This window comes from Dermacentor variabilis, chromosome 10 (genome assembly GCF_050947875.1).
Source record: "Dermacentor variabilis isolate Ectoservices chromosome 10, ASM5094787v1, whole genome shotgun sequence".
Classification (NCBI taxonomy): Eukaryota; Metazoa; Arthropoda; class Arachnida; order Ixodida; family Ixodidae; genus Dermacentor; species Dermacentor variabilis.
Window position 1 is genome coordinate 34391595 of NC_134577.1, and position 25343 is coordinate 34416937.

Below are 25343 nucleotides of genomic sequence, written 5' to 3' on the forward strand. Positions count from 1 at the left end.
TGTTGGGTAAAGTTAGGTTAGGTCGATTGCTAGGCTTGACGATCGATCGTTGCGTGTCAGAACCATTATCGCGCTGTCAGGAAAAAAAAAAAGAACGCAAATTTACAAGAGCATCCAATGCGAAAGCGGTGAGCGTTCGCTGCTGAATCTACATGTTATGTAATGATTAGACTTTACGTCAAATAAACTATAGTTGAAAGTTGGCGGTGCTCCGTGTGTTCCCGTCTCCCTTTGTTGGCCTGTCACATCTCACCATTTCACCATTTTTACGAGCATGTTCCACACCTAGTGGAACCTATGGAGAACGAGACGATAATGTTCCACTTCGTGAATCTTCTGGGGAACCTAAACTTCGGAACTAAACTAAAGGAAGAGCCGACGGCCGGGGCAATGTGTTTCACGTAGCCTTTCTAGTGGAACAATGTTGCACTCATGTTCCTCCTAGCGCGACCCACGTGCGACGAGGATGACGGCGTAGTGCCGCGTGTTGCTGCGATGCTACGTACACAACTTTCCTGCGCTTGCGCACGGGCTCTCCTCCCCGGTCGTAGAAGGCCTCCATCATGGGTAGCAGAGCGGCAAGCCCCGGCCCAGCTGGCGCCGCAGGGGCCGCCGGAGGAGGCGGCGGTGGAGGCGGCGGAGGCGGGGGAGGTGGTGGGGGAGGCGGTGGAGGGGGCGCCGGTGGAATGATGATGACGGGCGCCGGTGGCGCAGGAGGGGGAGGGTAAGGCGGCATCTGCGGCATCACTGGCTGTGGCATGGGGAAGGGTATCGGGATGAACGTCGGAGGGGGAGGGGGCGCCGGGGGAGGGTGGTGGCAGCAGGGGGCGCTGCCGCCTCCGCCGCCCGTGATGATGATGGACGGTGCCGGCTGCGGAGGGTAGGGGGGGTAGGGGAAGGAGGCTGGCTCCGCCGGGGCGGGGGCGGCCGGCGGTATGATGATGGTGGAGGGTGCTTGCGCAGGTTGAGGTGGTATACCTGCGTGCGGAGCGTGAAAGTGCTTTGTCATTTGCCACGGAACGTTATGGGACAATCCCGCGAACGTGACGTAAATGCGGGCAGCCTTCGGTAACTACACGGACAGAACGTGAACTTATTTTCGCTGCGATTACAACAGCGTGTCAGCGTTCAAACGTCTACTACAAATGTTGTAGAAAGAAAAGAATCATAGTTCAGACTGATTGACTGGTCTTACCTCCCGCACTATTTATCGAAGTGTGTTAAATAACACATTTTTTTCTTTTAGTTCCTACAGATTTTTCATTGCCCTGAGCAGATAGCGCTGTTCCGCATTTTAAGATGAATTTCAGCACAAGGCTGAAATCAACGTGCCTAAGAAATCGTCATATCTATGTGACTTATTAAAGACTATTTAATAATTCCCTTTCTAGGTACTCATTTTAGGTCACCTATTCTTGAGCAATAGTTGTAATATTAGCACCGCTTTCAGATACGTGCCCTTATATTGTGCACCTAAACACAGTGGCGTTTCAGTCAACAGCTTCAGAAAGTGTGCGTCAAACATTGGCGCTCCCATTGTTCCCTTCCGTCATTCCTCGTTTGCGCCAAAGCGATCATATTTAGAGTCCACTCAGCAATACGTACCGACTAGCCCGGTAACATGTACTTCTGGGGTAAAGAATGACTTTAACTGGAACGCCAATGTATCTTTCAGCAGAACTTGAACTTTCGGAACTCGTCTGAGCCTTGATATTTAGGCTGAACACTGATCGGCCTTCAGAATCGCTTTTGTAGGAAGTCATAAGTTCATAATTGAGTTACATAGTGAATGTTTCTTTTTTAATTAGCCACCTGCATATTACAATTAGTCGTGCAAGTAAACTCCGCCTCTTCAGCTAATCCGCCTGAACACTTACTGCGTTATGTTCTGCATGCGATTGAAAAAAAATAAAAAAAAATAAAGTGTGAGTGAAAAATACTCGTATATAATAAGGAACAGCAGGTCACTTGAAGATGCACTAGCCAGACAGTGTGCACCGCAAAGCTTATACAACTCCGAAAACTACGTCTTGTGTCGTTCATGGTATCAAATCTCCTTTAATTGCAGAGATATTCAATTATTATTTCGACGCTTCTGTGTTCTTCCTCCTCCTTAATTTGGTGATCGTGTGTGTGTGTGTGTGTGTGTGCACACACACACACACACACACACACACACACACACACACACACACACACACACACACACAAGCTCTTGCGTAGGAATTGTGCGTAAGAACGAATTTCAGAGCGAATTCTGTTGCTGGACACATTAGCGGTGGCGCGGGCAACCGACGGCAAACAACACTTGCGAACGAAACGCTTTTCTAGGCACAGCCAGTCCAAGTTGTTTCAGAAGCACGAGCACCGTTCTGGACCAGTGTTCCCTACCGATGAGCCGGGCTTGTTCCGGATTCCACACTGGATAGGGGAACACCAGCTGGTGCAGCCTCGGGTCGCTCGCCGACGTTTTTCGCAGGCGTCCGCGGGTGAGGGCGGTCCTGCGTGGGACGCGCGCAAACCGCGGGGTTGTCTCTCTGCTCGTCAAATACACAATCATTTCCTATTAGTAAGACAGACGTGCCACACGCTAACCTGCCTTCTGTTACAGCGTGTTAACACGAAATCAAAGGCGTCAGGTTTCACCACCACTGTCGATTTCTCGCTCAACGGCTAATGTGTAACGCACGCACGCAGGGACGCGTAATAGGAACTACTTCAGGGCTTTAGGTCATCCGAAATGTAGAAAACGAAGTGAAAGAAGATTCACAGCTTTCAGGGTTCCATACAATGTGGACAGTGCTATCATCATATATGCATGCCAAGAGTCCCCTATGCTTTGATAGGTGAAGAATGTACGCGACTGCACTGCAGTGGTGCTTCCATCTCAAAGGCGGTAATTCTGCTATGTGCCACACGCAATGTTTAAAATTTTGTGTAATCTAAAAAGAAAACCCCCTGCATCCTACAAAGCCTGAAGATGCATGTCAGTGTCATAATTGCTTCTCAAGTCTCTTCGTGTTACTGACTGGCGGGTCTCGAGCGCGGAAATTTTTTCTTCTCCTTTAAATGCGACTTTTCGATGCCAAAAACAGCTGCTACACTTGCGTGGGCACTGTAACCATCTCCTCAAGTTTGGCATGGTAAAAATTGAGTTTATTTGCATAAACACAGATATTGAGTTTAATTGTGGAGTCTTACGTGCCAAAACCACGATTTTATTATGAGGTGCGCCGTAGTGGGGGTGGATCCCAGAATAATTGTGCCCACCAGGTGACCTTTAGCGTGGCTCCAACGCACAGGACACGGGATTTGATCCCGCGACCTGGTGCTTAGCAGCGCAGCACCCTAGCCGCCAACCAACCGCGGTGGGTAAACACAGAGGTGAAGATGCAGCATCGTCCGGTGGGTGACCACGTTAACTATGCGTCCAGGATTTTTCTTGTTATTTTACGGTATTCGAAGCTTTTTTCGTGGCGGCTTTTCATTGTTTGTTACGCCATAACGACTCATGCCAAATTATTATTAATTTTTCTCCAAAGCTGGCGGCAAGAATACGATTAAACCACTTTCATGCGATTCCGTATGCTTCTGACGTCATATGTGGGTTTAATATGTTACGTAATCGATTTTACAGTGACAGATGCACTAAAAGATACTCATGATTGGTTTAGACTGCTTTATTATATTCTAAAAACTATTTTCATCACATTTGCACTAATATCTTGGTATTATTAGTAAAAGAAACGAGTATGAAAGTTCAAATTCTTCTTTTAATTTCGCGCCGAAACGTCAGCGCTGGTACGTCATTGTGACGTCACAGAGTTAACAAAGTATATTATTTTCCCCCTATTTGGACCATGTTAGCTGCTCAGTAATAGTTCGAAAAACTTGCCCAGTTCAGTAGTTAGCTGGTTTGGAGTACAATATCCATTTTTCTGCCGACAGACAGTGAACCATGCCTGAGCAGACGCCGTAAACATCCATGACGCCACAGCTTGTCGGTGCGGGAATTTCACGGCCGCGTCGCCACTTGACTCTCCTGTTTTCGTTCTTTATTTTTTCTTCTGGCTTACCTGGCTTCTTTTCGCGGCAAGAGAGGCGTTTTTGATATTGTAGAAGTGTAATTTACTAATACCGTTTATATAATGTTTCTCTTTAGTGTCCTTGAGTGCGGTTGAAAGCAATGTGCAACATTGCGTTCAGAAGGCATCAGGAGAATATGTCTCCTGTGCATTAGTCTACATCAAAGCGGGGCGGATGGGGGGGGTGGGGGGTAACGCCCACTTACGTGGCCGTCCTGCGATGCAGCGACGGTTGGAACGGGTCCTGGGTCCCGCCTTCTCCGGCGTCCTGTTCCTGGGTCATGGCCCTGGATCGCGTCATGCTCGTGGACGCGATGCCCCTGATGGCCGGCGGTCGCTCGTCGTACGCCGACGCGGGATCGCCCTGGTCCAGCTGCTGCTGCTGCAAGCGGAGCGTCGCCGAGATCGGGACCACCTGGACTCCCGGAGCCTGCTGCTGCGGCGGCGCTCCGGGCTGGTTCGTGGGCGTGTAGTAGAAGAACATCTCCTCCCGGTCCACGAAGTCCTGAGACGTGACGTGCGGTACGCGTGCAGCGACCGATACGACAAATCAATTTCCCTACCGACATACGCGAGTTGTCAAACCAGCGCATTAGCCTTCCTGAGCTGCAAAGTTTCGCGCACAATGGCGGAGCAGGCCGCCCCCGATGCAAATGTTAAGGATTTGTTGGTTTTTGTTGGTTTGTTGTGTGCCAAAAGTGAATTTAGCCCTAAGTAGTGCTCGGGTGTGTCTCGCGGTGCTTGTGTAATGTAGCAGTCTTATGGCATACGTGTCCGTGGCTTCTGGAGACGCCAGCACGCCGGGACTCGATCCCTTTGTAGTCCCTCTGTTGACGCACCCGCCGTGGCTCAGTTACTGTGTCGTCGCGCTGCTGAGCTCGAAGGTCGCGGGTTCGGTCCCGAGCGTGTTTCGAATGGGGACAATATGCATAAAATTTTCGTTCACTGTGTGTTCGAAGAAACGCGTCATGAGGCGCATTTTGTGGGCACGAGAATTTGTAAGCAAGTCTATACCGGCAAATGATGCACTTGGAATCGAACAGAACGGCGCTGCCGGCGTTCGGTGCATGAATATTTGTGGGTGGGGGTGGAGGGGGGGGGCAGCCCTTACTTTTGCTACTTTTGCGCGCGCCCGTACATTAATTAGAAGCGGTAAACAACAATAAAGCATCAGACACAAGAAAATTTGTGGTGACTAGCTGTCACTCATTGAAACTCCTGTGTGAAACTCCTATGGCCTGTAAATCTTCATGTTCTTTCGGCTTTTTATTATTATTTTTGCTTCAGTTCCGCGACTGTTTATGCTTTACGCCCACAACTGTTTTCGTTCGCCTTCATCGCCAAGTGTTTCGAACCAAACAGCTGAGCAGTACAATGTGGTGAACGTCATTGAGGTGTAAGTAGACATCGGTGGAGGTTGCAGTGGGTTCGGTGAATGCGTAGCGGAACATCATCGCGTACCGGTACAACGATAGACCAGTCCTTACACGGCGGGTTCGAAAATCGCCCCGAACGAAAGAAAAAAGAAAAACGGAAGAGACAATCGACCTCCAAAACCAGCGGTGGCATCATATAAATGCGAACCTTGACGGTACTCGTCGGGCAGGACGCGAAGCTGATAATGATCCTCTTCCGCATCATTACGATCGGCGAGACAAACGAAGACATTGCGCATGCCCGTCTGACGCGTGCAACTTCCTTCGGGACGACGGCGCCGTCGAGCGCTTTCCCTTCGCCGACGCAATCAGGGTTCTTGCTCTTCGCTTGCATCCGGCCGGAGGCCGCGCATTAATGCGCTGCAATTATCCGTCCTCTCTGTTCCCCCCAGGGTCTCGCAATCCATCGAGCGCCACCTGTTGCGTGAGATACAGGTGCTCCTTGAACGATCGCGAGGATGTGTTGCGGGCGAAAAGGTGTTGACCGTGAGCTAACTGCCTCCCCCCGACTGCGAGTTGCATACTTCCCAACAGGTGGAGGAGTGGGTACGCGGAGCGAGAGAGCGAAGAAATAAAAGCACCTACAGTAATCGCACGTTGACCTCTGTAAATCGGAAATGTTGTGCTGCCAAGGCAGCGATAATTAAGGTGGTAAGATTACGAAGGACACGTCGGCGGTCCAATACGCCACGCCTGGGATTGCTCCCGCAAACGACGCCGTTGAACTTGTGAAAGTCGTGTAGCCGCAACTTCATCGTGCGGTAATGACCGCTTGTTTCTTGTCTAACTCAGTTTTCGAAAATCGCGCTCTCCTGCCGAGTGCGTTGAAACTCGTGACTATGCCCCAGTCAGAGAAGTACTCTTTCTGAAGTGCAGAGAAGCACCGGTGCCTGCGAAAAAGGAGTTGGCAGCACTTGCACTGTTCTCGTAGACTTGCGCTACAACGACGACCAATCGCTCGGTTAAACACGGCATCTTGCTTCCGTCAGGTGGTCCCTCCCCCCACCCCCCCTTCCACCCCACACACACACACATCTGTCACCCTCCCAACAACGTCAATGAGTGTTGCACACGAAGCGTCTCGGATTGCGCACACACCACGTGTTCACGACATCTGTCACACTTCTAAACGGCCAGTGGTGTGTAGTGTCTTTCTAATCACGCGGTCAGCTGCATTTTTTTTTTCTTTTTGCGTACGTTAATGGGCCTGTTACTCACAAGGGCTCTTAAAATGCGAATCATGTCTTTGCCTATCCGTGCTCGCGCCCGCTGGCCGCTATTTGCTCTTCCCTTCATTGCTCCACTGCGTATGCGTGCACACCCCCACGCGCCCACTTCGCACGACCCTGCTCGCTTGGCACCACCTCTTCTTGTTCCGTCCACTCGTTGGTACGGGTGTGCTGGTCACAAACAGACGTGGGTCGGCTGCGCGTAGACCTCCACTTGCAGATACAACCACGGGCCCTCGAGAAAGTATCTGGAGGAAGAGGAGCGTAAAAGTGGCAGAGTCTTTGCTGAGACTGCAGGGGTGTGCGATGCGTACCGAAATGTCGAGGCAGGAGGCGAGGCGACGGGGCCGACGAGATACGCCCGGCCGAACGAACAGTGGTACGCCAACCGAACGGCCGCCGAACAGGCCGTCGTGACCAAGCGACGCAGGTTGGAGGACCGCCACTTGCAGGACGCGGACGCGCACTTTCAAAAGCAGTTTATCGAAGACGAGTTTGGTGCGGGCGTCTGCGACAGCCTCTGATTCGGGCCGTATACGTTGCCAGCGTGTCGAGGCCCGTGCTTGTGGCGGTCCTCGAGCGAGCGTTCCCCCTCGAAGACGCGAGTTCTGCGGACCAGGAGCACTATCTTATAACGGTCAGCTTTCCGTTATAAGGTCGCACCCCAGGAGGCTATAAACCAGAGTTTACAACACTTCTAAGGGCCAGCCGCCCCCCCCCCTCCTTTAGGTTCTTTTTTTCTGGGGGGGGGGGGGTACTGTTGGAACTGCGGGAAAGAACGACCGCCGATAACGCCCAGGGTATTCCCCTATCCTGGAGAGACCTGTAGAGACAAAGCAGAAGGGTGGGTCTAAAAATTAATCTGCAGAAAGCTAAAGTAATATTTAATGGTCTCAGAAGAGAACAGCGGTTTACGATAGGTAGCGAGGCACTGGAAGTGGTAAGGGAATACTTCTACTTAGAGCAGGCAGTGACCGCGGATCTGTATCATGAAAGTGAAATAATCAGAAGAATAAGAATGTGGGCTGGGGTTCGTTTGGCAGGCATTCTCAGATCATAAACAGCAGGTTGTCATTATCCCTCAAGAGAAGAGTGTATAACAGCTGTGTCTTACCAGTACTCACGTACGGGGCAGAAACCTGGGGGCTTACGAAAAGGGTTCTAGTTAAATTGAGGACGACGCAACGAGCTATGGAAAGAAGAATGATGGGTGTTACGTTAAGGGATAAGAAAACAGCAGATTGGGTGAGGGAACAAAGGCGGGTAAATGACATCTTAGTTGAAATCAAGGAAAAGAAATAGGGGGGGGGGGCATAGGCAGGACATGTAATGAGGAGGGAAGATAACCGATGGTCATTAATGGTTGCGGACTGGATTCCTAGGGAAGGGAAGCGTAGCAGGAGGCGGCAGAAAGTTAGGTGGGCGGATGAGATTAAGAAGTTTGCAGGGACAACATGGCCACAATTAGTACATGACCGGGGTAGTTGGAGGAGTATGAGAGAGGCCTTTGCCCTGCAGTGGGCGTAACCAGGCTGATGATGATGATAAAGATGATGATGATGATTCCCCTATCGCATGCTCACCGCCAGTTCCCGATCTTAGTGGATTGGTCGTCAGCTGCTGAGTGATCAAATCTGCAGTCCTACCTGGGCTACGCCGTCAGCTGGCGACTTGGGCCGACATTTAGGCGCGCTCGCTCTGAACGAGTGTGAGAGGGTAAACGATTCTGGTCTATAAGGGCGTGTCCTTGCAAAAATCAAACACGATGTTCAAATTTATATCAACAGACATTTTTTTAAAGGAGACAAAAAAAAAAGGTCAGCAAAACAGTACCAGATGCATTTTGTAATAACCGCTTTGCCGGGTGACCGAGCCAAGCGTGAAAGGTCTCTTTTACTTTTTTTTCTTCATCGCACAACCTATGTTCGCGTAATCTGTTGAAACTGCAGGCAAGCATTTATGAGTGTTTTGAAGTTCGAAGTTTTGAATTTTACCGGCTAATTACGGATTATGTAACGACATCAAAGGATGTCCCATTTACTTTACCCTCAGGGCCGACGCATTACACAGGGGAGTGGGTAGAGAACCCACCCATATACTTGAGATCAAGATGGTTCTCCCCAAGGTGTCCATCCGTTCTGCTCGAGATTTCCAAATATCAGTCGAGTAGTACTCGCTCTTCGATTCGTATTGCATTTTAGAATTCATTATTCGAAAGTGTCGAATAATCGTTTCGTTCGAATGCTATTAGGAACAACTTGCCTTTCTTTCGATTTTACATGCTTCCCAGCTGAGGCGAAATTCAGTCGATATCCTCATTAGCTCTATCACAACCTTGACAGTCACTTTAGTATACTTACGGGATTTGAATGCGAAAGCATAATTACTTCTCCAATTAACTGGTTACGTCCATGATATGTGACTTTATACGTCGTCACGTGTCCTTCACAACTTTACCTTAATCCACCCCAACTGATGTTAATCCACCTCGCTTTAATTTGTACCAACCTTAATCCACTTTAATTCACCGTGCTTTAATTTTACCAACCTTAATGCACCTTGCTCTAATTTGTAACTGCCTAGCACACATTAATTCACCTTGCTCTAATTTTTACAAACGTTAATCCACCTTGCTCTAATTTGTAACGACCTTTACCCACTTTAATTCACCTTCATTCATTTTACTTCACAATAAATACATTTTACACCACTTTGAATCATCTTACTCCAACTTGTTCTAACTGTAATGCTGCATTACTAGTGACATCACACTATTACGGGAAACCTCATACTAGTACGTCATACTACTTTTCTCCTCACAACGTCTTTTTATAGCGGCACAAACTACTACCTAACAATACAAGGCACTGATGACGTCACTAATGATGAAGATTGTTGTTACCACTCGTTGCGTACAACGCCAGTTTTCTCACGGGACATGTAATGATATCGCATCAGTAGCGTAAATAAGCCTTTTGTTTCTAAACAGGCTGCACGGAATCTTTACATTTCACTTTTAGGAATCGGAAATATTAGGTAATTGATTTGATATTCGCAGGTCGTTTATCTCGAATACTCGATTCTACTCGAGAGCACCGCTATCCAAAGACTCCTAGCATTTATGTACCTAGGCTGTGAAACGAGGATGCGTAAACTCCTACGGGTTGATTCACGCAGAAGTAAATCCGCACTGGGAAAAAAAAAGCCTGCTCGATCTAGACTAATGAAAGCCGTGTGGTCGACCCACTTTTCTATCCGGCTTTCAAGACAGCAGCGGTATGGTATGGCCGTCGCGAACGAAGTTACGCACGCGGTATTTGCAGGTAGTCTCGTTTCCGGGTCACATCTTGATTGTCATTCGACCGCTGGCTGCCCTAACGACAGCTGCTTGCATGCGTGCGTGTCACTGTCGTGCTTCGCTTGGCGTGTCCACTCCACAGTTAATTTTGTTCGCGAGTCTTTTACAAGCCGAGCAGTGACCAGGCGGCCGCACAGCGATGCTCACTCTCGCAACGTCTTGCTGTAGGATTCAGCAGCGTCGTTCTAGGACACTTTCTGAATGAGACGATGCAACTTTCCCAAACGCTAAAATAAAAATCCATCACAGATATATGCCAATGTGACAACTGACACATCAATGAGGCCGAAACATATTTATTTATTTATTTATTTATTTATTTATTTATTTATTTATTTGATATTGTTAGCCCCGAAGGCCCACGCAGGGTGGAACACATTTAATCGCAGTGTTGATATTAGAACACCGTATAGCACGCAAATTTAACATTTAGAACCCCTAATCATGCGTATAGTCACCCAAGAATTCTATCACAAGAACCATGACGCATTTGACACCAAAATCAATAATTCTAACCTGCGCCTACGGCAGAACGAAAATTCGGCAGAGACACTTAAGACTGCTTACATGTGGTGAATGCGAAAGCATTAGAGTCCCTTTGGCGATTTCTTTTTTTATCTTTTTTTTCGCGCGTTCCTTGTTCGCGTAAGCTCTCGCCTGCGTTCTAATTGACCCGCCGTGGTTGCTCAGTGGCTATGGTGTTGGGCTGCTGAGCACGAGGTCGCGGGATCGAATCCCGGCCACGGCGGCCGCATTTCGATGAGGGCGAAATGCGAAAACACCCGTGTACTTAGATATAGGTGGACGTTAAAGAATCCCAAGTGGTCGCAATTTCCGGAGTCCTCCACTACGGCGTGCCTCATAATCAGAAAGTGATTTTAGCACGTAAAACCTCATAATTTTTTTTTTTTGCGTTCTAACTACGACACGGTAAGGCCAAATCAAAACACGCCAGGCATCCGAACGCGCCCGCTCGCCCGCGAGGATTTCATAAACGGGTCGTGTGCAACGACGCACGCACTAGGCACACTTATTTTTTTTTTATACAACTGCGGAGCCGCCATGGTTTCTGGGAACCGTGCTCGTTTCGCACCGCGGAGCCCCGAGTTCAGTTCCCACCGAGACCAAATCTTATTTTCAAGGGCATCAATTTACTTTTCTTTAAGGAACCTCCCCGAGAGATGTGACGTCTGTCCGAGCATTCTTTTACTCTTTGCGGCGTCGACAATATTTGGTACCATCTCTCGATCGCGCAGACCGATTTTCGCGTAATGGGGTAATAATACGTTAAGAGAAGGCGTATTAATTTCTATATATATATATATATATATATATATAAATTATAGCGGCATCTTGTGATGCTTTGTCTAACACAACGCGTTAGACATATTTTCATGTTAAATTATAACGGGAGCAGAGATGAGATGGCGGGGATGAGATGAGAAACACACAGGACAAGAGCTGAACTCGGCCGTCAGCGCTTGTCCTGTGCGGTTCTCTTCTCTGTGTCCCCGCCCCATTCACGCTGCCGTTACAATGAACATCAGCCAACTCGCCAAATTTTACAACCTACTGCAATTCGCGTTACATGTTTGTTCTTGTCCTAGCAATAAAAAACATTCACCGACAATTACGATACTCCCTAAGGCGAAATTTGAGTGCAGCCGTATGCGTGTTATCATGTCGCGATGTACTGGCTGGCGCAAACAATATGGCTCGTGCGGCACGTTGCAAACGGAGCGCAGTGTGACACGACTGCCTCGCTAATCGGGAGACCGCGAGAAACGGCGCGTAGGTGACGCGTGGGCGCGATTTACAGCACACGACGCAGACAGACCACCTCTTACGCAGCACTTTGTTTCCATGCGGATGACGCGCGCTACTCTGGCGCCATCTCGCAGTCATCGTCGCCGCAAAGACCGTCCACTTTCCTCCTCACGCTTTCGTAATGCCCTCCTCCTCCGCTTTCCTTCTCGCGCTCTCTTCGCTATTCCCGTCTTTCATCTCCCGCTGCGCTCCGTGTTCGCTCTCATCTTTCTCTGTGCTCGGTTACGAGGTAGGATGTCGACGCTCGCCGCAGGAACAGGCGCTCAAGAGCTACGCTCTAAAAGAAAGAAAAAAAGGGGATGCATGCTAACAATTACGTCGGTGCCGACGCTTGCAGCAGGTTGTGGGGTGAGGCTAGTCAAGCAGTTGTTGAGACATCTTTTTTTCCTTGCCAGCCTTTGTTTCGTTTGCAAGAAAACTGAAATAAACCGATTCATGTGTCCTGCCAGGTTAAAGTACACGCCACCGGGTGACGCCGCCGACCCAGTGTCTTAAGGTTTGCGTCTCTGGTAAGCCGATAGTCCACGAAAGCCAATACGTTAGCGGAAATGCAAAACTCCATAGCGAGCTAGAGACGCAACGGAGACGTTACTGGCGTCTGTGCCAAAACCCCTTGCGCGATCTCGTTGCCTCACTTTAACGCATCCTGTCGTTCTGTCGCGTTCCTTGTTTCTTTGCTTCTCTTCTTTTTGTTTTAACGCTGTTTCACACCGTACAGGAGCCCCCCAGCCTAGCCGCCTCGGTGACGTCATTGCGGAACTAACTGTACATGCAACCGTTCTGGCACGTTCATTCAGGCTCACCGAAGCCAAAGCCCCGAAGCATGGTTCTCGCGATCTGTTTCCATGCAGACGCTGCATCAGCCATCCCGTGCTGATATATAAAGTATGCAACCCTTTCGCGAAAGAGCTCGGTAGGAGATGGTCGAACTCACATCGTCGAGGCACATCTTGCGTCGATGCAAGGCGACAACCAGGGGCAGCCTAACCTCTTTCGTCTTCCTTGAAACGTGCCACGTTCTCACGTTGATGAAGATGAGGCTCATCAGCTGTGACACGCACCCACTAAGGGGAATAGGTCAAGAATCGGGCGACAGGGGTAGGGTTAGAGAAGTATTTACTCTAGGACGAGAAATGGAAAAATAAAAAATGCAAAAGAAAAAAAAAGCCGAAAGAAAAGACTAGTGCGGGACTGAGCAAAATTATGAAAGAGGTACTATCACGTGAGCTGTTCTTTTACAGCGAAGCCTGTAGCCTCTCGGTGGTCGGCATCTTTCGTTTCCGCGTCCGTTCATAAGAATGTGGCCCAATCCCGGTGGCCGTGCGGGGCCAGGAGCAGTGGCTCGTAGGGCAGAGACTTCAAGCACTCAGCAAAGTGAGGCGATAAATACATACGTTCCTTGGAATCATGCAAACAACATGCAGAACAACATTCTTTTCAATAACGAACAAGCGCAAAACAAGCATTCGAACTACATATTATATGATAAGGGGCCCTTGATAAAACTGCGAAGCACGTAGAGCTTCCCGCACATACGTTTCTCGGTAAAGATTATATTCGCGCAAACTGCCGCGGCGACGGCAGCTTGCGACGTGGGGAGTGACGTCACTAGCCTTTCATATAAAAAAAAACCAGCCTGTCAACTGATTTCATTGCTGTTGCAGGACCGCTAGGGATATAGACAGCATATAGATAGGACTCCCGAGGAGCAGCCGAAGTACGAGGAGTGGCAAATTACAATTACTCATATTACTTGAAATTACCATTACTTTCAGTAGCCTAAATTATCATTGCTGCCATTACTCTAAAGCAATAAAGCATTGCTTATCCCCCTTAGCATTTGTAGTGGTGGTTTTCAACAGCTTTGCCGTAGATTCACTTTCGCAGGGCCGGGATTGCGAGTCAATCTTTTACCTGCTTCTTCATTCAGAGTGCGCAGCCAAACCAAATAATTATGTACAGTGTTGTGGTGTTTTCAGCTCATTGTTCAAATGCTAAGTCATGGTGTACTATTGCTAAAAGCTTGGGGAGTTAGTTACTGGTGTTTTGAAACATCTTAACGCTAAGGGCACAGCACACTTTGGGCTTTTTTGCTTTGTTTTCTTTAACGCTGTTTACGTGTTTCTTAAGTAGAATTACGTATGGTTAGATGGGAATCAATAAGATGTGATGACTAGAAACGTGCGCTTCCTGCAACTCATTTTCAATACTGTACTGTGTGTGTGTGTGTATGTATGTATGTATGTATGTATGTATGTATGTATGTATGTATGTATGTATGTATGTATGTATGTATGTATGTATGTATGTATGTATGTATGTATGTATGTATGTATGTATGTATGTGTTATGAGATTACGCCCTGATCTCCGTCGTAGGCATGTCGATCAGGGGCACAACAATGACAACTATGTCCATCAGGCAGTGACACGTGCAGTCGGCATGCTGGCTTGGGCGAGCGCTCCGTGTTGTATGCCGTGGTATACGCTCGGTGGAAGTGACCGTTTCTTTTTTTTTTTTTTCGCGTTTGCGCTGTCTGTTTGGCATCACGTGGCGTCTTCCACGTGGGAAACGCACTGAAATGAATGAAGTCGGAATGGCCGGAGTTTCTGATGGCGTTGGGACGGACGCAACACCGAGGGCCATGCGTGGGGACGGGATTGAGTCTGCAGCAAGGAAGTCTCGGCGATAAGTTGCGTATTTCTGAAAATTCGTTGCACCTTATACTGCAGCTTTCTTACTGTAATTCCAAGCTCTGATTTAGCATCAATGAGTAGTCACGAAACATGTGACCGTCATGACAGCGCGGGTACCGTTCTGTTGCAGGATAAATTGGGATGTTTGTTTTGTTATCTGTAGATACATTGCGCGACTGCCTCAATTATTGGACGAGGTTTCCGCCTACGAGTAAAATAATGTTGGTTTCTAATAATAGCATACCGTACAGTTTGAATCACACTTCTTAAGCGGTCGAGCTAACGGCTGCAGACTGCGCGAACGTCCGAGGCAGTGGTAGATGTTGCGTTATAGATCTGTTTGTGCTAAATAGGGTATAATCGAAGCACGCAGGATGACTTTGCGAGACGTTATTGTTGCCTGAGCGAGCGTTTCTATTCCCCTTCCCCTTTTTCCCGCGTAAAGGAAGAAGATGAAAGCCGATCTTTTTCTGATTGTATTTTCCTTATTTTTTTTTTCAGTCTTGTTCGTTCCCTCCACTACGACGCGCTCATCCATTTTACATAAATTGTGTCCTCACAAATAGTCGTCGGACTCTTGCGTTGCGATCCCATTTATATATTATGCCTGACAGGGCAATAAGGCAATACCGAATCACGTTAATGCTTACATATAGGAGGTTTCAATGTTAGCAAGGACGTTAGCAACCCCTGGTTAATCATTTGCTAGTATAGTGGGGGCCTTCATTGCAACCATGCATGCTCGGAAGTGCTGATCCCGTGGCCGTATTTAACGGCTTTCACGTTACCCAATGGACGGTTATACGGAAGAGAATTTTCACGTTAGAAACGAAACCTTTGGGCGTATTCACTGTAACTTCAGTTTAATTGTGCATGTCTTTTAGTGTATAGTTTTTCTTACGCGTCCTTGTCCCGCAATCACAATTCTTTTTTTTTTCTCTCTCTCTCTCTCGCTTCAAGTGTTGCGAACTTGCAATGCCCTGTTGCAAGTCAAAAATGGTAAAACCGGCTTTTCACCGTGATACGCGGCAAGCGAAAGGCATTCTCTTAAATATAATGAAGCTGTAGCGTGGGTAATATTTGTCTTGAATGCCGCATTATTATCCATAAAGCAGGCTCCGCTATATTTGTTCGCTATTTGATGTGATGTTCAGACAGTGCGCTAAAGGTGCTTCTCGCTGCGCCAAATCACCTTTTTTTTTGTTTGCCTGCGCCAACAACTGCGCCCTAACGTCAAACGATCGTTCCACCACCGCTTACCTTATCGTTCAACACTGTACCTTCATGCGATCGAACGTTTCATTACTATCTCCTTAACCCAAACACTCGCCACGGCGTGGATCCTTCCTTCCTTCGACACTTTATCATTCGCGGTTAACGGGGCCTTGCCCCGGACGTCAACGACACGCGTCGGTGCTACCGCTGGGGGGGAGGGGGGGGGGGGCTGCTGTCTTCTTGAATGCTTATGTTGTTTCCGCGGCGGTTATGCCGGTCGACGGCTCCGTTGACTTGGGCGAGGAGGAGGTCATTGGCCCACATTTCGGCGTCGGCCCTGCGCTCGCTGCTGGCAGCGCTGAACAAACAGCCGAGCAGAGGAGGCCGCGGTTACAAGGAGGAAAGGAGCGTACTCCGCCGCCCTGACCTTCCTCCTTTCCCTACTCCTGCCGCTACTCAAGTCACCGTGCGCGTGCGGTAATCATTGCTGCGCTTTGTTTCGTCGCTATATCTCGCATTGAATAATCCAAAACGCAATTAGCTTCCACCGCTGCGTACCCTTCTCCCCCTCCTGCTCCCTCACCTTCGGGCTGCTTACGCATGGAAACTGCAGCAAGGCTGGGCGACTTCGTTTCGCAAATCGGTGATAAGAAAGGGAAGTGGGGGAGGGTCGCACTCGGTCGACAGTAGCGGAAGAAACGTTGCTTCGGGTGGCGCACGCGGGGTGGTCCTCCCTCGCGCGCGCCAATTTATTCTCTCTCTTTTTTTCTTTTTTCATCTGTTAAGCCACGATGCAAATTTTCTGCTTTCTAACGTGGCATAGGCGGCGCATATATTTGCCATGAACGAGGAAGCTGGAGAACAAGTTAAGAACAGTGCAAGGAGCGATATAACGATAAATGATAGGCGTAACATTAAGAGGCAAGAAGAGGGCGATGTGGATCAGAGAGCAAGTAGGGATAGCCGTTATTCTAGTTGACATTAAGGGAGAATAAAATGGACCTGGGCAGGTCATGTAATGCGTAGGGCCGATAACCACTGAACCGTAAAATTTACAGAACGGCGGTGCCAAGGGAGGGGAAGCGCCGTCGAGGACTGCAGAAAAACAGATGGGGTGATGAAATTAGGAAGCTTGCAGGCACAAGCTGGAATTGCATAGCGCAAGAGAGGGGGCAATGGCAGATCGCAGGGAGAGGTTTTCGTGCTGCGGTAGACGTAAAAATAGACTGATGATGATGATATTCACCACAAGTGCTGCACAACTTTCTCGCAGTTACAACCGTAGCGCGGAGCACAAAGCAACACCTCCATAGAGACATGGAACGTTTGCTTCACGCTAAACCATTAGTCACTCACTGACTAGCCTTATATCAAGCTGTCGTTACCCGACAGTTCTCTCTCTCTTTCTTATGGCGAGCAGTGAAGGTCAAACAATTTTGATTCGTCACTGCTGTAAGGGGAAAAGAAAGGCGGAGGCGAGGTGACAGGGAAGAAATATGTCGAGAGAAACCCTTGTAATGCGTATACCTCACGCTAAGGTGGAGGGGGTAACCGAGAGGCTCGATTTTATGCTTAGTTACGGTAACCTTGTGTAGCAAATAGACAAGTGAAGTTATAAAAAGCTTGACACAAGATTAGCTGTTTCATTAAAACGTACAAATAATGAAGAGAATGGAGATAAAAGTGGAGTAAAAGACAACTTATTGTAGATGGGAGCCAAACCCACGCACCTTAATTCCGGATTACGTGTGCGGCACTTTACCCTTAAATGGACGGTAAATGAAGATATGATTCCGAGTTAGATTGAAAGCTTACACTCCAGTAAATTCGAATTTGCCATTGGTAGCGAGAGCAGAGGGAATGACGAAAGTGAAAAACCAGAGTGGCGCCACCTACGTTGAACTACGGAACCTCTCACGCGAGGTCGGTACTGACTTATTCACTCTGTGTGGCAGAGAGGTACGTTACCTGAGGATCACGTGAACTTGTCCGTTTTGGCGCGGGCTATTCTTATCGAGGAGCGTCAGCTTTACACCTTCGTCGGTTAATATTCTGCGCAGCAAAGTGGTATGGTGGCGCACAGAAAAAAAAAAGAACGATGCAATTCTAGGCGAATAATCTGTCGAACTAACTCGGCTCAATATTCTCATTTAGTGTCCCTTTGCGCAGCCATCGTGGCCATCCTCCCGTCTTTTTGTTGTTGTTGTTGTTGTTGTTGTTGTTGTTGTTGTTGTTGTTGTTGTTGCGTATTTGTGTGCAAGACGAGCGCTTCGCGTGTGAGACAGCGCTATATCTGCGACGGTGGCGGCGCATGTGGACCGTCCTTTCAACTGCGGGCGTCATGTGACTTGAAGGCGCGTTGTTCTCCATTTCGCCTCCTTCCTTTCTGTCTGAGAAAAAAGAGTACCTCGAAAAAAAAAAAGACAGACACACAGCAAAGACTACGGTACGCAGGCTTTCTAGTGCCATCTATATCGTTTATGTCACTTTTGTAAGTCACCTCTTTTCTTGCGCAATGAACTAACAACAAGTGCTTGTAATTCCTCTTTCCCCGCTGGTCTAGCCTACGCGTACTGTTCCTTTAATTTTGAGTAACCATCCAACAGTTGTTCGCCGTTGGGGCTCTCATTCCTTACCGAGATTATGTACACCCGCGAGCCAAAGTATACGGACCGGGCTTGCCGCTATAAAAAAACAATTTTTTTTTTCTCAGCCTTACGAACGCAACTCCAGATTGAGGACTGCAGTCCAATCCATACTTGGCATTGTGAACTTTTCCGCGCAGTCGTAAATTTCACTCTGTGCGTGCTAATTACGAAGGCACTTAGTTATTATTATTATTATTCTTTTGCGAGGCCGATGTCCAGTTCAATTCAACTTTATTTCGCATTTTCCTTTTTCGTACTGTGTACTGTTCTGTTCTGTGTACTGTGAAAGTGTACTGTTCGTACACTTTCGCCTCACTGGTGTACATATATTACTGTTTCTCGTTATCGCGACAAAAGTAAGTTACCAAACTAGTCGAACTCAAGGTCAAGCTGACGGTCGAACTCCTCCGGGAGTCGGAGCTGTTTTACCGTCATCTGTTCACCCGCATCCTCCATTTGCTTCCCATCCGGTCCCTTTCTTATCCGCATATTGTGGCACGTAAAACCTCAGAACTAAATTCTCCACATATTGGGAACTTACGTAATCATAGCCAAAGAAAAAAAAGAAAACCACCAGTCTCGGCCACTGCAGTGGAGTTCATTAAGGAGGTGACCGTGACGCAAGGATGGGCGAGAGGGTTAACCATTGTTGCGCTTACTCGCCATCGCGCGTAATTATTCCCTCTCTCCTCTCCTTCCTTACTCTGGCGCCAGCTCTGCAGGATATGTAAATAGCGCATGTACACAGCTTTCTTCCTCTCTCTTTCTCTACATACCGTCATCGTCAGCACTAGCCATTCAATTTCCGTTTTATTATTATTTTTTTGTCAGCCTCGCTTTCCTCTGCGCCGAGCAACAGGGCCTGAGTGGTCAGAACTAAATTCTCCACATATTGGGAACTTACGTAATCATAGCCAAAGAAAAAAAAAGAACCACCAGTCTCGGCCACTGCAGTGGAGTTCATTAAGGAGGTGACCGTGACGCAAGGATGGGCGAGAGGGTTAACCATTGTTGCGCTTACTCGCCATCGCGCGTAATTATTCCCTCTCTCGTCTCCTTCCTTACTCTGGCGCCAGTTCTGCAGGATATGTAAATAGCGCATGTACACAGCTTTCTTCCTCTCTCTTTGTCTACATACCGTCATCGTCAGCACTAGCCATTCAATTTCCGTTTTATTATTATTTTTTTGTCAGCCTCGCTTTCCTCTGCGCCGAGCAACAGGGCCTGAGTGCCTCAGGCCGTTCCTTTCTCCACTGTCCTTTCATTGGGGACCTCTCTCTGTGTTTCTATGCGATCTCCTCTCCAATATCGAAGAAGCAGAGAACAAGTTCACTCTCGTCCTTACCGCAAATCTGTCTCTCTCTCTCTCTCTCTCTCTCGCCCTCGCTGCCTCGACGAAAGCGAAAGGTCAGACCAAGCGTGGTCCCCCCCTCCCCACCAAATCGCTTGAACCCTCCCTCCCCCTCCCAACCATGCACACACTCTCGCTACCGCCCCGCGAAAGTAAAAGGCCGGACAGCAGCGTTCCGTCACAAACTAGTCAGCGGGTGAGCCCGAGATCCACTCTTGCTGCGGCGAGGCACAGCCACTCGGACTACGGAAGTCCGTGGGCGTCGAACGAGGTCGGCCGTCTACTACGTGTACGACACCATCCGCGATCGATTTCGCGCTCCGTTCTCGAAGCCACAGGCGGTGTGCCCTCCTTTACTGCGTGCTCGACCGGGTTCTCTGGCTGCTGCTGCTGCTGCTCCGGTGGAGATCCGAAAGGGTACGAACCTGTCAGAAGTGTGTCTGCCTACATACTAGACCGACTATACGTACGTACGTGTGCTGTCGCTCGCGATAACCATTGCGCAATCTGGAAAACCTCCATTGCTGAGGCGCGAGGTCTACGGTTCAACCCCCGGCTCACCGTCGCGGCCTCGTTCCGGTAGACAGGCGTAATGCGAAAACGCTCGTGACTTGAGGTATCGCTGCCGAGCTGACAAACTGAGGCCGGGTTTCTGTTCCATTCTCGCAGTGTCCTCTGCCGAGTGTCTCTTGCTCGCCTCACTCGAGTGCCACCTGCACCGGGGATTACAAAGCACACTGAGACTGTCGTAAGTGGTATCCTGACGACTAATGACGTGCTCTAGTAAGAGGCATCACGCTGTCGGGTGTTCTAAAGGCGTCTGCGATTGAACAACGAGGTCGCGAATTCGCTTTCCAGCTCGCTGGGGTCTCGTTTCGGTGCACACCGGGTGCGCCAATTGAAGAGCAATGTACTCTAGTTTCTTACGACACCGCCAGGCAGCGCTAATACCGCTCTTTGTGGCTTGTTTCATCCAGTTTGGTGGCACGTAAGTTTTAAAAAAAAAGATGGATGCTGATCTCGCGATTAACACCGCCACGACCATCATTCGATCCTCGTGTTGTCAGTCGCCCGTAATTGCGTTAACCATGTCATCGTGGGTCGCATCGCACCACAGTCTAACTCGGCATCGCGATCAATGAACGCGCGGCGCCGAACGTGGTCGCCTAATGTAGACGATCGAGGAGTATGCGTGTAGCCTTCTATGACAGCCGCGAACGGCAATATCTTTATCGTGCCTGGCTTCCTTTACCACTTCTGAGAAGTAACTTCGGTCGCTCTTCTAGTCTAACTGGTAGGTGCGGACGAGGAAATAATTTGCCTCAAAAATTACTGCGCAAGAATCTGGCGCTAAGTGTCTGCGGTAGCTGCAAGCATCGCCAGCATGGGAGTTATGGATGGATTTGCTGAATTATGTCCTTGGCGACTTCAAAGGCATTTGTGACTTTGTGAACTGACCATATTGAAAAAAAGATGAAGAAAAAAAAGGGGGTTGCATTATGAATGCAACAACTGGTAATAGCTAAGATATACACATATACTTATTACTTTCATTCTGGAAGCGCCTTAAATGGAATCTCAAGAGGAAAACTAATCTGTCTAGACTGCTAAACTGTGCCTTCAAAACACAATTTTTGTTAATTTCGCGGTAAGACGGTGTTTATCGGAAGAGATAACTGTAGCCACCACTTTCATTTTTAATAATTTCTCGCCCCAACCCGGGCGTCGGCACTATGGTGACCGTGACCTCACGAATTTCAAAGCGTTCTATTGTATTTGAGGCCTCCTGGAGCAGTCAGCGTTCTCGAACATTCCAACGTTCAGTCTTTGGCTCCTTTGAAATGCAATGCAACTCTTCTTCGCAGATAAAAAAAAAATAATTAATTAATGGGCGCGAGGAGACGCCGTTAAAATCAGTGACGTCATGGCCGGTCAGTACGGGAACCTGACGGTGGCGTCGCCACCCGTCTTTTCTTTCTGGTTCTTTTTTCTGCCTCGGAAATCCTCCTCTCACTGTGTAGGAGTAGTTTTATTTTTTTTTCATAGTGTTATGGAAGCCTAACTTACTAATACAGCTCCAGACACATTTTTTTCTCTTTAGTGTCCTTCTAGAGGTTACCGCGAGAAGGCTCTTCGAAGCATTAGACATAGATGCACCGCGGCAAAAGGAACAACGTTCTACGAACCCCTTCGCGGCTACGGCATCGCCAACGAAATCACCAGAGGCCCGTTAAACCCGTGCAGGAGCACCTGCAGCAAGCGTTGCCTGGGTATGCGGAAATAATTAGTTAGAAAATGTTTGTTATTCGCAAACGCCTGTAAAGCGCCTTGGCCCTCAAGCCGCAACTTCGTGTCCAGTCGTGGAACCGCGATCACGTGCGCGGCCACAAACGTTTTAGTGCTGCGTGTACGCTTGAATACGGGGTACAATTACGCCGAACAGCGGAATTTTCTCCCCATTTTGGAAACTCTTCTAAGGTTGGACAGCCATGGGCTTTAGTTTGTAGATTTTCGTGGTATTGGAGCATGATTGAAGGACGCATGGAGTCCGAGACAGGACAGTCCTGTGTAGGTCGCGGTGTGCCTTTGATTTCGCTTTAGCAGCATCAGCTGTTACAACGACAGCGGTTCGCCACTCTAAGTGCGTAACATTTGCTAAATATGCACATTTTCAGATTTTTCGTGCTCGTTTAAATAGAAGCATAGAGAGACATAGGGACCGTCTAAACGCCGGATTCGAAGCATTCGCTTACGTCTTCTACTTCGTGAGGCAGTGGGAAAGGGGAGGGAAAGACGCTAGAAGAAGCCGGGCTGAAAAAAAATAAGTTGTGTTTAAAGTGGAAGTGACAGTTTAAGGAACCTACCGAATTCACTATAGTCGCACACCATTCTTCAGTATTATTACTTGTGCTTTACAAGTTACGTTTACCTTCTGGCAGTGTTAAATGTAATATAGGTATACAACATACCAATAGTTAAACGTTGCTTTAATGTTGACTTTTTGACCCCAGAGAACCTGCATTGAGTGCCAAATTTTGTACGTACCAGAAGAAAGCGCTCGCAAACACCACGGGGGTTTCCAGAATTTGTCGTTACATAACCCTGTAGCATGCATTGTCATTCATCTCTTTTATCGATCCCTGACACAAGTGCACCGACCAGACACCGCGAAACGTTGTGAAGTAACGGAAAGCTGTCGCGGGTATTCTTGGAAGGCGTCGTCACATCTCTTTTATTCTTGTGGCCTCTACGGCTTTCCGAATCTGGCGTGTCGTCGAGGCTAACCTATTCGCTATTCGGGAAGCGTAACGCGTCGGCACAGCTTGACGTAAAACTTGAGGCTGATCAGCCTAACCACACAGTCGGGGGGCCGATCCCGTCTGCTGTGGCGGCGTTCCGATGGGCGCGGAATGCCAGAACGCTCGTGTGCATTCGAGCTAACCTTAAAGAACGCCTGCTGGTCAAAATTAATGCAGAACTCCCACCACGCAACGTGCCCCATAATTAGATTTCATAATCGGCTGGTTTTAGTGCGCTGAAACCCTAACGTTTAATTTTTAATTACTTTTTTACTCTTTAAGGTTCATTCTAGGGACGCCAGGTCTGCAGAGCACGCCGATAAAAAGTCAGGACTGCTATGATTGCAAAGCCGTTCCCCTCCAAAAAAAAAAAATGTAAATGAATACAAACGTTTTGCACCTACGCAGAAGACGAGAGAAGTAAACAGGGCGACAGGGCAGATTTTTTTAATCATGCTGTTAACCACAAGGTCGTTACAGGCTTCTTCTTTTTACTCCCGTTTCATTATTACTATATTTCGTTAGATTTCGTTACGTCATACACCAGGCAATGCAACAGTGCGCCTTCCTCATTTGTCTCGTCGCTTTCTTTTCGCTTCTCCAGTTTCATTGGGCTACTTTATATCGTGTTGCGAAATTATTGACGTGTTCGAATCGTAGCTGCGTTCACTGCTGTTATAAAGTCGTGCAGGACAGTTTCGAAGCTGTATTAAGATAACAACCGATCACGTGCTGTTGTTCGGGCGCCGTTACTGCGATTTGCGGCTATACGCACGATACCCGCCGTGGTTGCTTAGTGGCTATGGTGTTGGGCTGCTGAGCGCGAGGTCGCGGGATCGAATCCCGGCCACGGCGGCCGCATTTCGATGGGGGCGAAATGCGAAAACACCCGTGTGCTTAGATTTAGGTGCACGTTAAAGAACCCCAGCTGGTCAAAATTTCCGGAGTCCTCCACTGCGGCGTGCCTCATAATCAGAAAGTGGTTTTGGCACGTAAAACCCCAAATATTATTATTATTATACGCACGGTCGCAGCGAAGCTCAGACGATGTCTTACACGACCCACTGAGCGTTGCGGGAGCGCTCTGCATCGAGCAATAGAATATGTTGTATCACTCCTACTTTCCTCGCCGATTAGCAAACTTCTCCAGCTAAAACACTACGCGAACCGAACCTTCAAGGTGTACCTTACCCAGCTAAAGTGGTTTGGCGTTTTTGTTCGGTGGCCTTTCGGTCGCGGTCTACCGGCAATCGAGGAATCTCACCCGCGACCTTTATTTTAACCCAGCAATAGCGCGTCAGAGGCGCTGAACCAACAACGACGGTGAGGGAAAGACGCTCCAGCTGCGAAATGCAGTTCCGAAAACACGCCGACTTTTTGACACGGATGTTCGTCGGATACCGACGCACGACATATAATGGCTCCCGGCGTTAATAACCGTGGGCACGTTGTACGCGCTTGCATCGTGCGACGTGAGTATGACGCGCGTGAAGGAAAAGGACAGACGCGGTTTGTCCGAGAAAACTGCTATACACGAACGGATCACTGTCGAACGTGTATACGTCGCGACCTCGTGTCATAAGCGTGACATGCAACAAGTGCTTGCCACGCAACGTTCTTTTTTCTATTCTTTTTTCTTTTTTAGAACACGACCGGCTGACCTTATGACGTTCAGTAATGTGGAAAGTTGGCCTAGTTGGTGATTAATCATCATACCTTGCTGGTGAAGCAACGCACTGACACGGACACGGTGAAGAGTGTCGTGTCGTTTTCTGGTGTGTCTTTGCCGTGTCCGTGTCAGAACCTCACTTTTTTTTTTTTTTTTGCTTCGCGAGATTTGTTGAAAAAACACGTCCGGTATATAATATCTCGACTGCTCTTCGGACCCTTGAATACTCAGTGAGCTTTCGGTGTGGTAAAGTAAGGGCCGGCCACGGAAGCGAAGAAAGCCGTACGTAGAAGATTTGCTCGTTCTCCGATATTGGTCCGGTTGGCAAAGTTGTGTTGCGACAGCCAGTTAATCAGGTTCCATTCGGCGGCAAGTTCTCTTTCTTTTTTCCTCAAATATTTCTGAATTTTAATCAGAGATGCAGGTAACCTATCGTACGCTTGTTTGTTGTTCCTTGGTTTCATGTGGTTGTTCATTCTGAAGTGTAAAGAATGTTTCTCATATCCGTTTGCTTTCGTGACAAGTCTTTT

At 48.4% G+C, this 25343-nt stretch overlaps 1 protein-coding gene across 2 annotated transcripts in view; it reads left to right on the plus strand.

Annotated features, from left to right (window-relative positions):
* LOC142560287 (defense protein l(2)34Fc-like) overlaps positions 1-25343 on the plus strand; it is a 373011-nt gene that overhangs the window by 339104 nt on the left and 8564 nt on the right. The window contains exon 1 of one of the 2 annotated variants that reach the window (XM_075672260.1): positions 20020-20262. The exons of the other annotated variant lie outside the window; for it this stretch is intronic. The gene's annotated coding sequence lies outside the window, so the exon portion shown is untranslated. Of the gene's footprint in view, positions 1-20019; positions 20263-25343 lie in introns of those variants that run through there. 2 annotated transcript variants of the gene reach the window in all.